Raw genomic sequence first — 15,088 nt, 5'->3', positions numbered from 1 at the left:
AATAAAGCATGTCCAAAAAATGATCAGACTTAATGTTTGCTTTCAGAACTACTGCAAAATATATCTATATGAGTACAACCTCTGTTCTCCATTTATATTTCATTAATAATTATCAAAATATACATAATTTTAGAAAGAATGTTAGAGGAGAAATAATTTAAAATTCAGAAAAAATAGAGTAATATTTTAATTTTTACTTAGTATATAATTAAGATATAATAATTGACAAATAAGGGGTTACATTTATTAAAGAGTTACAGGGTAGTTTTTCAACCATGAATAAAGATGAAATGTTTAAGAAGTGCTTCAACGAACAATAAACGTAAAAACAAATGTCACTTTAGTTAGCTAAACATCACAAGGGAACTAAGAATAAAGAACAGAAGGCAAACAGATTATATAATTCCATTTAAATGTAATACTGCTTGATTTTATGGAGAACATATCACATGGTATAGTTAAAGGATAAGTTCCATACATTATCTTTTTGAAACTATGGGAAATGTTTTGTTTCAAGTGTGGTACCTTGACTTATATCATGTTGCCTTCTTAGTCCTTCACATCCTATCACCTATATAACTCAGCTTTCCTCTCCTAGGCACAAGGAAGAACAATGTAATAAATTTACCCCCAAAATAGGAGAGCACAGAATAGACATAAAAGGATACAAAGGTATGAGAAGAAACAAATACAAAATAAAGAAGGAAAACAAAGAATGTATTAGGGGAAGAGGAAGAATGTATAGTTTAAGCTTTTATTTATACTAAAAGGAAAAAAGGAATAAAAATATTAAAAACTGTTCAACTACCTCAAGGTTAAAGATGTGACACTTTCAAAATTAATTTTTAAAAAATTTGTAAGTTTATAGTCTATATTTATAATTTTCATATATTACCTAAGACTGAGATATATATTTTCAAGAAGCAACCTAAGACTAGAAAACGAATTTAGGTAGTAGCTAGATGGTGCAGTGGACAGAGTGTTGGGGCTGGAGAAGACTCACCTTCCTGAGTTCAAATCCAGCCTCAGACACTTACTAGCTGTGTGACCCTGTGCAAATCACATAACCCTATTAGCCTCAACTTCCTTATCTGTAAAATGAGCTGGAGAAGGAAATGGTAAACTACTTCAGTATCTTTGCCAAGAAAACCTCAAATGAGGTCATGAAGAGTCGGACATGACTAAAAAAAGACTGAACAACAACAATCATGCTATGAAAACAGAAGAAAGTAACTGAGAACATTTTATAAGTAGCATTTATGCCATAAGAGGCATATAAACTATAAACTAACTACAAACATAGTACTTCCAGAGTCTGAAACACCTTAGAAAACACTTTCTATCAAGTTCTACATAAAAGATATTTATTTACATAATAGTAGCAGTTCTTAACATCTACTTGCTCAAAAATGAGCATTGTAGAATCTTTGGCTTGATTTCAGTAGTATATGTGCTTTCAGATTGGTCAATTCTGATTTTTCCATCTCAACAAAACACTTCCATCTGTCACTGCAAGAGCACCTGCTGGAAAAATAATATTGCCAATTTTTTGAAGTACAACTCCTTAGTAAAACATCTTTATTAATGCTTTTTCATCTGCATTCTATCTAAGAAATGGATGTCTGTCTACATAACTTTGGGGAGTTGTAATGCATTCTTTCTCTAAGCTGCTGAACATTAATATCAAAATAAGTCAGGACCATAAGAAATACTTCTCATTCCTTCCCAATTTGTTGTTGTGGTGGTGGTTTTTTTTTTAAAGACAACTTTTTAAAATATGTAATGATCAGGTTAAAAGTCAGTAGGAATATTCAAAAGAAAGTGACATGAATAGTGAAGAGCTGGGGGAAAAAAAGATTAGGTTCAAGCAAAATCATGGTTCAACCAAATACTTGACAAAAACTGTAAAAAGGCCCAAAATTAATAAAATGTTTTAAAATGTGCTTAGTTGTTTCTCAAATGAGGAGTACCCAGCTTTTTTCCAGTTTCTTATGACAAGAAAAAGAGATGACATAGTCTCATGCATATATGCCCTTTCCTTCTCAGTTTAGTGACTTTTCAAGTTATAAAATTGTTTTCCAGAATGGTTAAACCAATTACAATTCCACTAACAGTGAATTAGTATGTCATTCTTCCTATAGCCACTACAATAATTACTATTTTCCTTTTTTGTCACCTTTTTCAATCTTAAAAGTTGTTTTAGCTTACATTTCTCTTATTAGTGATATGGAGCCATAACATATATATATACACACACGACTCTGTTGATAACATGTCTCTCTTTTGAAAACTATCTGTTCACATCCTTTAACAAGTTATCAACTGGTAAAGAATGGCTACTGCTTTATACATCTGTATCTATTACCTATTTATCTTGGATATCAGACTTCCAATATCAGATAAATGAGTTTTTCCAGCTAACTCTATTCCTGCTAAATCTAACTGCATTGATTCTAATTGTGTGAAAACTTTTCAATTTTGTTGTCAAAATTGTTCATTTTATCTCCTGTAACCTTTTCTATTCACTGCTTGATCAAGAATTCTACCCCTCTCCATAACTGTAAATGATATCTTCTTCTCTGATCCTCTACTGGTTTATGCTTATGATATTTAACATCTAGGTTGTATACCCATTTGGAGTTTACTGTGGCATGCGTGCAAGGTCTTGGCCTAAATTTATTTTCTGCCAGATTGCACATCAGTTTCCACAGTAAGTTTTTTCTGAATAATTGGAATCTTTATGTTTGCTGAACATAATGCTACTATGTTTGGTTGCTTCTAGGTCTTAAGCACCTAATTTGTTGTACTAATGATCTTTTATATTTTCAGCCAGTACCAAATAGTTTTAATGATCACTGCTTTGCAGTATGTTTTGAAATCTGGTCCTGTTAGGTCCAATTTTTTTCCATCATTTGCCTTGAAATATTTGGCCCTTTCTTCCTCCAGATGGATTTTTAAACTATTTGTTTAGTTCCATAAAGTAAACCTTTGTAAATTTTATTCATATTGACACTGAATGTTTAAATTAATTTATGTAGCAGTACTGGCATTTTATCATGTTAGCAAAACCCAACCATGTGCAGGTAATTTCTCTCTCTCCTTAATTCTATTGAGTATTTTGTATTACTATTCATATAATTCCTATGTGTATGTCTTGGGTAGGACGTCCAGATATTTTACACATTTAGTAGTTACTTTGAAAGGAATTGTTTTTCTCTTCCTGAGATGTTACAGATAAGCTGATAAATTTGGGGGGCTTATTTTCTATCCTTCTCCTTTTAATGAAGTAACAGTTTCAATGAATTTTTGGTGCAATTTCTAGAATACTCCAGGTAAACTATCACTTCCTCCATAAAAAGTAAAAATAAAACATGTTTCATCATTACCTGTACCTAGTCATCATTTTTAGAACTATATCGAATAATAATAGTGTATGAGTGCACCTGTAAATGAATATACTAATTACCCTGACTTGCTTGAGCTCCCCCATTATCCAGGTACCTGAGAACTGTGTAATGACTATCTGTATTAACTAAGACACAGAGTGACTGGACATATCAACAATTCTTCACAATGACTGACAGTAAACCCAACTGGACATGCAAAAAATCAGCAACTCTAAAACCAGTTAAGACTTTACCAGCTTTGAAACAGACCCTGAGCCATTTGGTGGTTTATGGACCTTTAAGAAATATCCTTATCTTCAAAGACTCTCCTAACTTTGGTTATGGGGCTCTCGGACACATGTTTTTTGGAGACATCCCTGTCTGTGCTCAAGCCTTGACCTAAGGACTACTAATCACCAAGAAAGCCTTCTGATTTGTGTATCAAGGGGCCACAGCTCTGACATCTGGAATTCCTCACTCCCCTCCTACCCTTGAGGGCTCACTGACTTATTCCTTTCTAAGCCCACCTTTGCCCCAAATTCCTTACCTTCCTTTGTTTAAAAAGCATATAAACTTGGGACAGCTAGGTGGTGCAGTTCCCTTGCACATGTTTTTTTTTTCTTCCTTGCTTAATAAAAACCCTTTTTTGATTTCACAGGCATCATCTTCCTCTAGCTTTCTTCCCTTCAAGGAAAAGGGGGATTAAATCTTGAGAACTGGCCTCTGTGTTCTCTGAGTATCTTCCCCTTTGGGGGAAAAAGATATCTAAAGATATCTTAAGATATCTATCTGCCTGGTTTCACAGAGAGTTTATAAGGAACATCCTTGTCTTATCCTTATGTTGCTAAAAAGGCCTCTAGCATTCTCCACTATAGAAAATGCAAACTCTTGGTTTGGATCAATACTATTTATAATTTTGAGTAAAGACCCATTTATTCCCATGCCTTTTAATGTTTTAACATAACAGGTATATTGCCAAAAGCTTTTCCTGAATCTACTGATACAACAGTATGAATTTTGTTGATTGGGATGATAATACAGTCTATACATTTCCTAATATTGAAATTGCAATGTAATTCCTGGTATAAATCCAACTAAGTCAAAATCTTTTTAGTGTTGCTATAGATTCTTTGATGACATTTTATTCAATATTTTTACAGCAAGATGCTTTGGAGATAGTCATCTCTAATTTTCTTTCTCCAATTTATCTCTACCTGGTTTAAGTATCAGAATCACATCTGAATCATAAAGGGAGTTTGATAGAGTTGTTTCTTTCCCTATTTTTGTAAACAATTTATATACTATTGGATTTAACTGTTCCTTGAACATTTGATAGAATTCATTTGTAAATCCATTTCCTTTTCTGAGCCTGGGTCATTTAAATTCTCTACTGATTTTTCTGTTAATCTGAATTTTGTATTTTTGCATATATTTATGCATTTATCTAAATTGTTAGTTGATACATAATTGGACAAAATAGTCTATAATAATTTCCTTAATTTACTCTTCATTAGTTTTGAGTTTGCCTTTTTTTCAATATTGTTATTAGCAATTTGATTCCCTTCTCTTTTTAGCAGACTAGCTAAAAGTTTAAATATCTTACTAGTTTGGTTTTTTTTATCCCAGAGGTATGTTTTATGGATCAGTTGACTAGTTTTTGTGGGGGGGATTTTCTGTTCAACTTTTTATTTATTTTGATTTATTTCACTTACTTTTCTAGGTTTTTTTTTTAGTTGTGTGACCAATTCATCACTCTATTCCTTTTCTTTCTCGTTGATGAAAATATTTACAATGCATAAATTTCTTCTTCAGGGATACTATGGCTACACTAAAAAGTTTTGATAAAAGTTTTGAATCAGGCTGATTATTTTGATTAAATTATTTACATGATTTGTGACTGGCCCCATATATTTTTGAAAATTAAATGATTCAGTCTCCATTTAAGTTTTAATCCTTTACTTAAATGCCCTTTACAATTGTTTTTGTATTGTGTTAAAGTAAGCAGTTTAAAATGTGCATTAAATATTTCCTTTTGGGGGCAATTATTTATATAGAAGACCTGAGCTCAAATCCTGATCTCTGGTTCTTATTCTTTATTTCTCTTGAATTTTGTTTTGCTTGTCACTATTCTTTTCCCAACTCTATCATTCTTAAGCATCCCCTTTCCCTTTCCCTGCTTCCACTAGTTTCTCTGTTTAGTTTAATGTATTTTTACCCTCAAAATAATTTTGTTCTCAATCTTCCCTTGGTACAACTGAAATAACAGGGTGCTCCCTAAACTTTTCTTCAAATAAAGAGGAAATCTGGAACAAAATAGAAAAGAGTAAAATAAATAATTAAATTAAGTAAATTAAAAGCAAAATAAAGCATGGAAGAAGAAGAAAAAATCCTTGCAATTTAGAAGTTTAAGAGTATATTAGAATCTTTCACACCAAAGTCAGTAGCCTACAAAATGTACTCATATGAACACAACATTTTTTTACATCAAATAACTAGTCATTGAAAGTCCTCCTAAGTGCAAAAGAAATGTACAAACTTTGGGTAGCACTATACAATGGTCTGATTCACAAAATCATGGAACTGGAAAGAATCTTGCAAATTACCTAGTCCAACCCCCTCATTTTATTAATGAGGAAACTGGGGCACTGAGCAGTAATAATACTAACAACAGTAATAATAACTGACATTTATATTGTACTTTAAGGTTTGCAAAGTGCTTTATAAATATCTCATTTTATCTTCACAAAATCCCTGGGAGGCAGGTGTTATTATTACCCATTTTAAGAAATGTAGAATCTTGAGGGAGACAGAGGTTAAATAACTCGCCCAGGGTCACAGAGGTCATTCATAAGTGTCTGAGGCCAAATTTGAATTCGGGTCTACCTGACTATAAGTCCATCAAACTGCACCATCCATTGCACCAACCAGACATGGCCAAGATCACTCATGCACTAAGTAGCAGAAACAAGACCAAACTCATGAATTCTTTGTAGCTTTTGACAATGTTGACCACATCCTACTCTTAGATTCCCTCTATTCCCTTATACTTTGTGGCTCTGCTTTCTGAGTTCTCCCTATATATAATCTTTCTTTCGGTGTCCTGAAGAATTTCCGTGGGTACAATCTGCATGTCTATGAAGATGATTCTTTAGTAAGATGTGAGAGTTTTATTGGATTGCAGACTCAACATGAGATACCAGTGTGATGTGGCAGCCAAAATCTAGTACCATTGGGCTACACTACACTACAAGAGAAACATAGTATCCAGGAATGAGGAGGCAAGAGTCCCACTGTACTCTACCATTGGAGTACTGTGTTCACCTTCAGTCTCAATTTAGGGAGGACTCTGATAAGCAGAAGAATGTCCAAAGGAGGGCAATGAGTATGGTGAAGGGCTCTGAGCCCATGTCATATGAAGATAAGTTAAAGGACTGGGCATGTTTATCCTGGAGAAGAGGAGGCTCAAGGGAGACAACGCTAGCTGCCTTCAAGTATTTGAAATCTGTCATGTGCAGGGATTAGAATTGTTCTGTTTGTCCTCAAAGGGTAGTACCAGGTACAATATATGGAAGTTACAAAAAGGCAAATTTGGGCTTGATATCAGGAAAAACCTCCAAGTAGAATGGGGTGCTTTGGAGGGCTTCAAGAAGAAAATGGACAACTTCTTGGAAGGAATAGAGAGAATCCATGAGGAGAGGTTGGTCCATATTGCCAAAAGCTACAGAGGATATCTGGGTTTGTTACAGTGGGGATTTCTGTTGTGTATGGACAGGAGTAGATGGCTGTTGAGATGTTTTCCACCTCTCAAATTCTGGTACTCAAGGCTCAGGTCAGGTTTTACTTTCTATCTGAAGCCTTTCCCAATCCACTAATTCTTTGTGTTCTCTTTCACCCCTTGAAGTCACTTTGTATCTTCTAATTTGTGGCTAGAATGATGTCTGGTTTTTCATTTTTGTATTTCCAATACCTATCACAGTACCTTGCATAGAGTAAGTACTTAATAAATATTTGTTGAAATGTATCAAGTTAATAAGTATAAAAAACCTAAAGCTCCTTTAATGAAATATTTTGTAAACATAATGTATTACCTACCACAAGAAATTACTTAAATAGTTTCTACCTCCAGACATATCTTGTACTTTATGCAAATGAAAACATTAATGCTACCAAATTGGACAAAATGGTATGATTCCACTTCTGCAAAATTGTATCAATTTCAGTGCTCAATCAATTTCAATACCTAAACTCCAACAACTATAAGTGTCAAAGAAATTTTAAAATGAACTAAAGCTAAATAACAGTAGAGAAGGTAATTACTACAGAAGAAACAAAATTATTTAAGAATTACAATCAATGAAAAACTATGAAAATTTCTAAGTAGTAGAATGTTTTAGTTTTGTTTTTGTCCAGATTTGTTATTTCATTGGAGTATAAAATTTAAGTGAGGACTTTCCCACTGCCAATTAAGAATGACCAGTGTCCCACAACTAAGTCTTAGAATTGACTGGTGTAGTAGGAAGAAAATCTACCAGACTCCTCTTCCATATGGACTAGGCTAGTTCCCTTCCTTGAAAGGTACTGATACTGTCTTTGATACTTAATTGGCCCAGACAACTAAAGGATCAAGCCATTGAGTTATTTCCCAGTCCCCTAATTACAAAGACCCACAAGGAACAGTAGCTCCTCCCTGATTCTTAACCTGAGGACCACCCCAGAGGACCACCATGTAGGCAACACAGAGACAGTTAATTCAGTAAAATTTGCATGCTGTCACCCATGAATATCCTTCCTCTGCTATGGCTAAGTAAGCCTCTTTGAGGGTGGAGATTTTCTTGCTTGTATTTGTATACTCAGCAATTAGCACACTGCCTGGCACACAGTAAAGTACTAAATAAATGGTAGTGTACATAGCCTCAAAATCCTAAAATGTAAATTTATATTATTACATCCTCTGCACCTAAAAACAGATTTTAGATGTTTTATGCTGTTGCTAGAGTTGGTTTAAGTAAATTTAAATGATACAAATATGCTGGTAGAATTGGAAGGAAAAAATATGAAACTATAATACCTTTTAAGCTCTGTCTACTATCAGTTGGCCAACAGATACACACACACAAACACATATGAAACACTACAAGAAAATCCTTTCAGATTTTTAGATCCTGTCCTTTAGAATATGCAGAGAAATAAGGATGCAGAGAAGTAAGGCAGGGGTCCTCAAAGGAGTTGTGCAGATTATTAATTTAAAGACAGCTTTCATATCAATAACTAGTTGCCTAAAATGCATTTAGCAAGTAGGCAGGGTATATATCCTGAATAAAATTTTAACAAATACATCAATACCATTACATTCAAATGCCAAAGTAAATGAAATACATATTTCATTTTACATCTTCAAACAATGAAATCTCTAGTTATGAATCTAAAGATAGAAATCAATAACAGTGAAGTGATTTTAGGAGACAACTTGGTGTGACAGAGAATACTTGACTATGAATCAGGATATTTGCTACCTAATTGCTATGTGAATTTGGGCCTTCATTTCTCCACCTGTTAAATGAGGAGGTTAGACTAGATGATCACTGAGATCCTTTCTAGCTCTCATTTTCTGGGATTCCATAATTATAATATAGCATTGCCTTACAAAAAATTAAGAAAATAAAACTAAACATATACCTATGCCTGTAAATTTGATAGGAAATGTAATTTCAGCTTGATGATATGTACAATTTTTTATAGACTTTTAAAATGCAATAACTATGTGTGTCTATAGATGATTCACTGGTCCTTACTATGTATGGCCATAGCCATACCATGTGTGATGATGCATGCATTTTTGCTATCTTTAAAATATGACACTGATACATATAAAATGTTTTCTTATCAACCACAGCTGATGAAAAGATAGCTAAAGATAGTACTACATGTTATGTACTGTACATATATACCTCATGTACAAACATATAATTTCATATTTGTAGACCATTAGTTACTCTCTAGGCCTTACTTAGATTTCATTTAATAAAATACCCAAAATTCTAAATAATCATAAAAATTCAATAATTTTTGTATGTGTTAATGCATATTTCTGAGGTTCATTCCATACATCTCCCACAGTAAAATTTATTTCAGTAGTTTCTAATCATTAACTTTTGGAGAGGCCAAAGAAGCATTTCAAGGGGTCCTACAATCCTATAGACTAACATATCTCATACATACTTACTTTAAATTATACAGCACTAGATTAATAACAAATTCCACCAAAGTTGTTACTGAAATCACAGTAGCTTTTTTTGTTATTTTCTCAATCAACAGATACTAATAAAACTGCTATTCAGTGGGAATCTGCCAACATTTTTGACATTTAAAAGGGGTTCTTATATCTTAAATTAAGATGCATACAACGAAAATGAGATCCCTTAAAGTTTTGCTATGATAAAATCTATTATCCAAAACGGCTGAGGAACATCAAATTAAATGTACTGGTAAACTAAGGATTAGCACATTTGATATACTGCGCCACATACAAATTAAAATTTTTTCAAAAAGTGAGAATATAGTGAAACATTTTACACCAAAATTCCTCTGAACATAATTTAATCTTTGCTGACTCAGAAAACACTTCAAATAACCGTGAGCTGCTTCAGATGACTTATTACTACACAGTACTGTTGGTTAAAAAGCTGTAAAAGGCAGAATTGGATTTGTACAGAATCTGATACACATACCAGGATCCTGACAGATCCTAGCTTGTTTTCAAAACAGGAGAAAAGAGAAAAAATGGGCTCTGAGCAATCAAATCATGTCACAAAGTCTAAGAACTAAAGCTAATATACATTATAGGACCTATAGCTGGAAGAGAATTTAGACTAATCTAAATTCCTCACTTTACAAATGAGGAAAATAGGCTCAAAAAGAAGTAAAATGTCCCCCAAATTACAGTTAGTAAGTAACAAAGCTAGAATGCAGTCCTAGCTCCAATTCTCTAACTTCAAGTCTAGCGATCATTCTAATATGCCACATTGTCTCTAATCATTCCTCAGGCACTTAATTAGTTCCTGCCTACTCTACACTTAGATACAATTCTACAACTTTGACTATGGTACTTGGTTTCTAAATCCAAAGCAGATTAATAGCAATGAATTAGAAGGCTGAAGAGTGGTTGCAAGAAGTAGGCAGAGTAGCTGGAAAGAGCAGCCAACAGTTTGATAACAGAGATTCAGAAAACGCATAACAATCTAAACATTAACTAAAAGACAGCATAAAAACTAATGTTCATAATAATGACTCCTAGTCATCAAAAAAAAGGTCAAATTATGTTCAGTGTACTATCTGAGGAAGCAGAAAAGTACATAATTCATTTTTTTAAATGGTTTAAAAAATTTTTTAAGAGTTTTCACATTAAAGGGTGAATACCCAGCTATAAAAAAAAATTCAGTTAACACTGGTTAAGACTGATTCTCAAAAGGTTAAAGACAGCTGAGGAGCAAATGCACTTGTTAGGTTTGTTCCTCCCATTAAAATCGAATATAGGAGACAAAAAAGTCAATTATTTGAACTTTCCAATGGTTTGGAATCTATGTAAACAAGAGTTCACTGTCTAATGCTCTTAGAAAAATAACGACATTTCTATGCTAGCAACAATCAATAGTTGGCAAATTATGGTAAGCAAATATCAACTTATAGAAGATATAATTAAGAGTTGAAATAAAAATTCCTTTTAGAATACCATTGCAGTATTTGATGGGTGACTATAATAAATGGATATTGTAATAAAATACTGGGTGTTTTTTTCTAATTTTATTCTATCTTTTCTCTGTACTATTATTGCCAGAACTAAATATTAATAATTTATAAATGTTCCCCTTGTGTTTTTAAAGGTTTCTTAAAATAATACTGCTCAATATTAATATTAGATATAAATGTCCAGTACTCTAAGAACTATGAGAAATACTCTATATTTTGATGGATCATAAATCTTATGTGGGTACCATTTCCCCATAAAACCTCCAAAGGGAATCTACCGAACACGCTGGCAGCTTTCCTCTAGATTCCTGACGTTACACAAATATCAGTATATTATGGAGGCTCTACATCAGTTACCCATTGTTTTCACTACATGATCAGCCCACCTCCTTTTCCAGTAATACATCATGCTGATGGTCTCCTTTCCAAAGTCCTACCCTAAATATGAAGTTTCTGGATTATTTATCAGTTTATTATGGACCACATGTCAAAGACCTATAATTTCACAGTATAAGTGTCCCCTCCACCTACCTTCTATGCAAACAGTAGTCTCTGAGAGCTGATATGGCAAAAATACTGATCATCTTATGACTACACTGTAGACAAGCCTATAACAACTTAGACAGACTAATCTTTAGATAACAAATATACCAATATCCAACATACTGTAACCCTTTCTACCTGGTAGGACTTACCAGAGGTTGTACTCCATTGACATAATTTAAAAGAATTCACAGTTTAGCATATGAGGTATCCAATCAGAATTTTGGTGAAGGTCATTTGGCTTACTAAGATCATAGTTTTTCAACTGGAAAGGACTTCAGAGGTCAGCTGGTCCAAATACCCCATTTTATGGATACGGAAACTGAAGCCCAGGGAGGATGACTTGCCCAAGGTCACTCCAAACAGTATCAGAGGCAGCATCTGAACCCAAGTCTTCTGTCTCCAGAGCCAAAGCATTTTCTACTGTAACATAGGGATTCTTTAATACTTGAACATAACTTATATTTACAAATTATATCAAAAGAAATGTCTCCCTTTAAGAGGCAGTTAAGTGACACAGTGGATGAAGTACAAGACTTGGGGTCAGAGCACCTTGGTCAACACACCCTCTTGACACTTACTAGTTACGTCTCCCTAGGTACATCATTTAACTAAACTCTCTGAGCCTCAGTTTCTCATCTGTAAAAGGAGGAAGTTGGACTCCACGGCTTCTGTCATGAATCTACTATGTCTGTAGAATTTTTGGGGGGATGGGGGGGTAGGGATCAATGACAGGAAAGATAAAGCCACTGGAAAGGGAATTAGTTGCTACAGCTTCCACTGACACAACAATGCAATAAAATTTTTAGTTTTAATTAAAAATTACAATTGCTGTTTGAAGCACCTCAGCATTTGATCTTGATCCTGTGCCTTATGTACTCATACAACAGAAATTGCTATTTTTTCAATCATAACATTATGCTACTATTGAAAGCTGAGACTTCCAAAGCACAAAAACCAACGGAAGCCTGCCACTGCCTGAAATCCTTCCAGCAACACCCCCAAACCTACGGTCTTCAATAAGGCCTACTGTCAATAAGACAATGTACATGGTCAGAAAGGGTGGCAACCACAGCATTAACTGTTATAGGCATGAAGGCATTGTAAAGGTTAAAGACGTATTCGGGGGGGGGGCTGGGGAAGCAGGCTGGGTGGGGTCGGGGTGTGAGGATGAAGGACAAGCTTAGAGGGGAAGGACGAGCTGATGGAGGTGGGAGACAGAAGGCAGCGCAGGAAGGGAGGATGCAAGCCGTGTGGTTGCAGGGAAGGTAAACTGAGGAGGCTCCGAGTGAGAAGGGGGGGAGCAGACAGGAGGGAGGAAGTGGTTGGGCTCCCGGAGTGCCTCATTATCAAGCGTGTCCCCGTTTAACTTGGCATGAAAGCAGGATTTAACTAAAGAGGCCATAAGGCAACAAATCTAGAAATGGACGGGATCTAATCTATCTAGTCCATCCCCCTCATTTTACAGAGGAAGAGACTGAGGCCCAGAGAGGCTTGGCAACTCGCCCAAGGTCCCAAGGAATTAAAGGAGGGATTTGAACTCCAGCCCCAGAAGCCTCCTGTTGCACCCCCCGCTCCGCCGCCTTCCTTCGGGTCACTTCTCCTAACAGATGGCCATCAACTTTTCAAATCACGTAACGAAATCCTGCCTAAGCAAGGGCAGCTGCGCCCCTTGGCGAGGGAAGGTTGGGGGGTGGAGGGGCGCCCGGGGACCCAGGCCCGGGTATCACGAGGAAGAAAGGGCGGAGGGAGGACCCCATCCAGCCTCGGGCGAAGGGGCCTGCTGTGCTTCCTTCCACACGTCGCCAGGCCCGCCCCGGGTGCGGACAGGGGCACAGCAGAGGCCGGAGGCAGCAACTTATTACCTGCGCCCTAGCCGGGGCCGGGGGCCGCAGTCTCCTCACGCGGTTCCCACGGGCTCCGTCGCTCTGGCGTCATCCGAGCGCGCCGCCGCGGCGTGCTCAGACCACGCCCACTGCTCGTGACGCGTCCGCTTTCCCCACCCCCTGGCTCATTCATTTGCAGCTGTTGCCTCGCTCTCGTTCCCGCTCTAATTCCCGGGCTCTGAGCCTGCTCTAGCTCAGGGGCTTATCTCAGAAACTACACTTAAGGAAGGTGCCAGGGCCAGTCATCTCTTTGTTACTCACCAGCTGCACTCCTAATGACTTCTCAATTATATGCCCCAGACCAAGTACCTTCCCCCCCAAATCCACCCCCTTTTCAACTTCCTTTTCTCTGTTGCCTTGCCTATTAGAATATAAGCTCCTGGAGAGCAGGAACTATCTTTCTTTTTGCTTGTATTTGTATGCCTTGTGTTTAGCACAGTGCCTGGTACATAGTAGGTGCATAATAAATGCTTGTTGACTGACCCAATAGATACTAATGATCTCCCATTCTCTTCATGTCAAAACCCTTTGACATCATCTCACACTCTCCTTTCCCCATCTCTCACAGAGATAGTCCTCTTTGCTAAGATATATGTTGTGTTCTCTCTGTCTCTATCTCTGTGTCTGTCTCTGTCTGTGTCTGTCTCTTTCTCTTCCCCTTCCTCCCCACTCCAGTTTACTGAGTTGTATACATATCCAACATACAACTTTGCCTCCCAGTATGAGTGAAAGCAGAGATAACAAAGCAGCTGCTATTACTGGGGCTGCCACCACTATAGAGTCTAGCTGAAGACACTGCTCAAAACAGAGAGGGCAACATTCACTTTTCCTTCTTTTGCTTCACTCTCAATCTTATCTTGTTATTCTTTCACAAGGGAGAAGAGCAGCATTCCCAGTCTATTTCTTAAGAGTTTGTTTTCCTTTCTGTTCAATTATTATGTTTAAAAGAAACTGGTCTCAAGGTGAAATGGTAAATCATTGCATTGCTTTGTGTGTGTGTGTGTGTGTGTGTGTGTGTGTGTGTGTGTGTGTGTGTGTGTGTGTGAGAGAGAGAGAGAGAGAGAGAGAGAGAGAGAGAGAGAGAGAGAGAGAGAGAGAGAGAGGAGAGAGAGGGAGAGATTCTCTTTCAAATTGCTGTGGAGCCTTCTCAGCAAGACTTTGGGGCTTTTCTTTGGGAGTTTATTCTTGCCTTGTATAATTTGTTTTTCACACCATGACATTATGGCTTATAACATACAATCTTTTGAATCGGACTTGGAGAGGAACAAGAAAGAGAATTATTGACAAATATTTTTATAAACCTTCCAGAACATCGAAAACATAGGTCTCAGGATTACTCACAGTCAAACAAGCTTTGCAAATCTTAACTTTTCAAGCCAAGAGCCAGTGTGCAAGAAGGGTAGTATAGAAGTTGACTTTCCTCTTTCTTTTTCTCTTTAGTAGATTTGAAAGGAAAGTCATTCCCCAGCAGGGTAGAGCAAAGGTAGTTAACTAGAAAATCATGCTTGAAGGGAGGAATTGGGAAAG

General features: G+C 36.2%; 1 protein-coding gene across 1 annotated transcript in view; it reads right to left on the bottom strand.

Annotated features, from left to right (window-relative positions):
• The window catches only part of AOPEP (aminopeptidase O (putative)), a 498,190-nt gene extending 484,562 nt beyond the window's left edge, over nucleotides 1-13,628 (bottom strand). Inside the window, 1 exon segment of the mRNA XM_020971658.2 lies at nucleotides 13,541-13,628. The gene's annotated coding sequence lies outside the window, so the exon portion shown is untranslated.
• Between the last annotated feature and the right edge of the window lie 1,460 nt (nucleotides 13,629-15,088).

The sequence above is a fragment of the Phascolarctos cinereus genome, unplaced genomic scaffold (assembly GCF_003287225.1).
Source record: "Phascolarctos cinereus isolate Bilbo 61053 unplaced genomic scaffold, phaCin_HiC Scaffold_4;HRSCAF=312, whole genome shotgun sequence".
NCBI classification, from domain to species: Eukaryota; Metazoa; Chordata; class Mammalia; order Diprotodontia; family Phascolarctidae; genus Phascolarctos; species Phascolarctos cinereus.
Note: the sequence above shows the minus strand (reverse complement) of the source record. Positions and strands in the feature narration are given on the sequence as shown.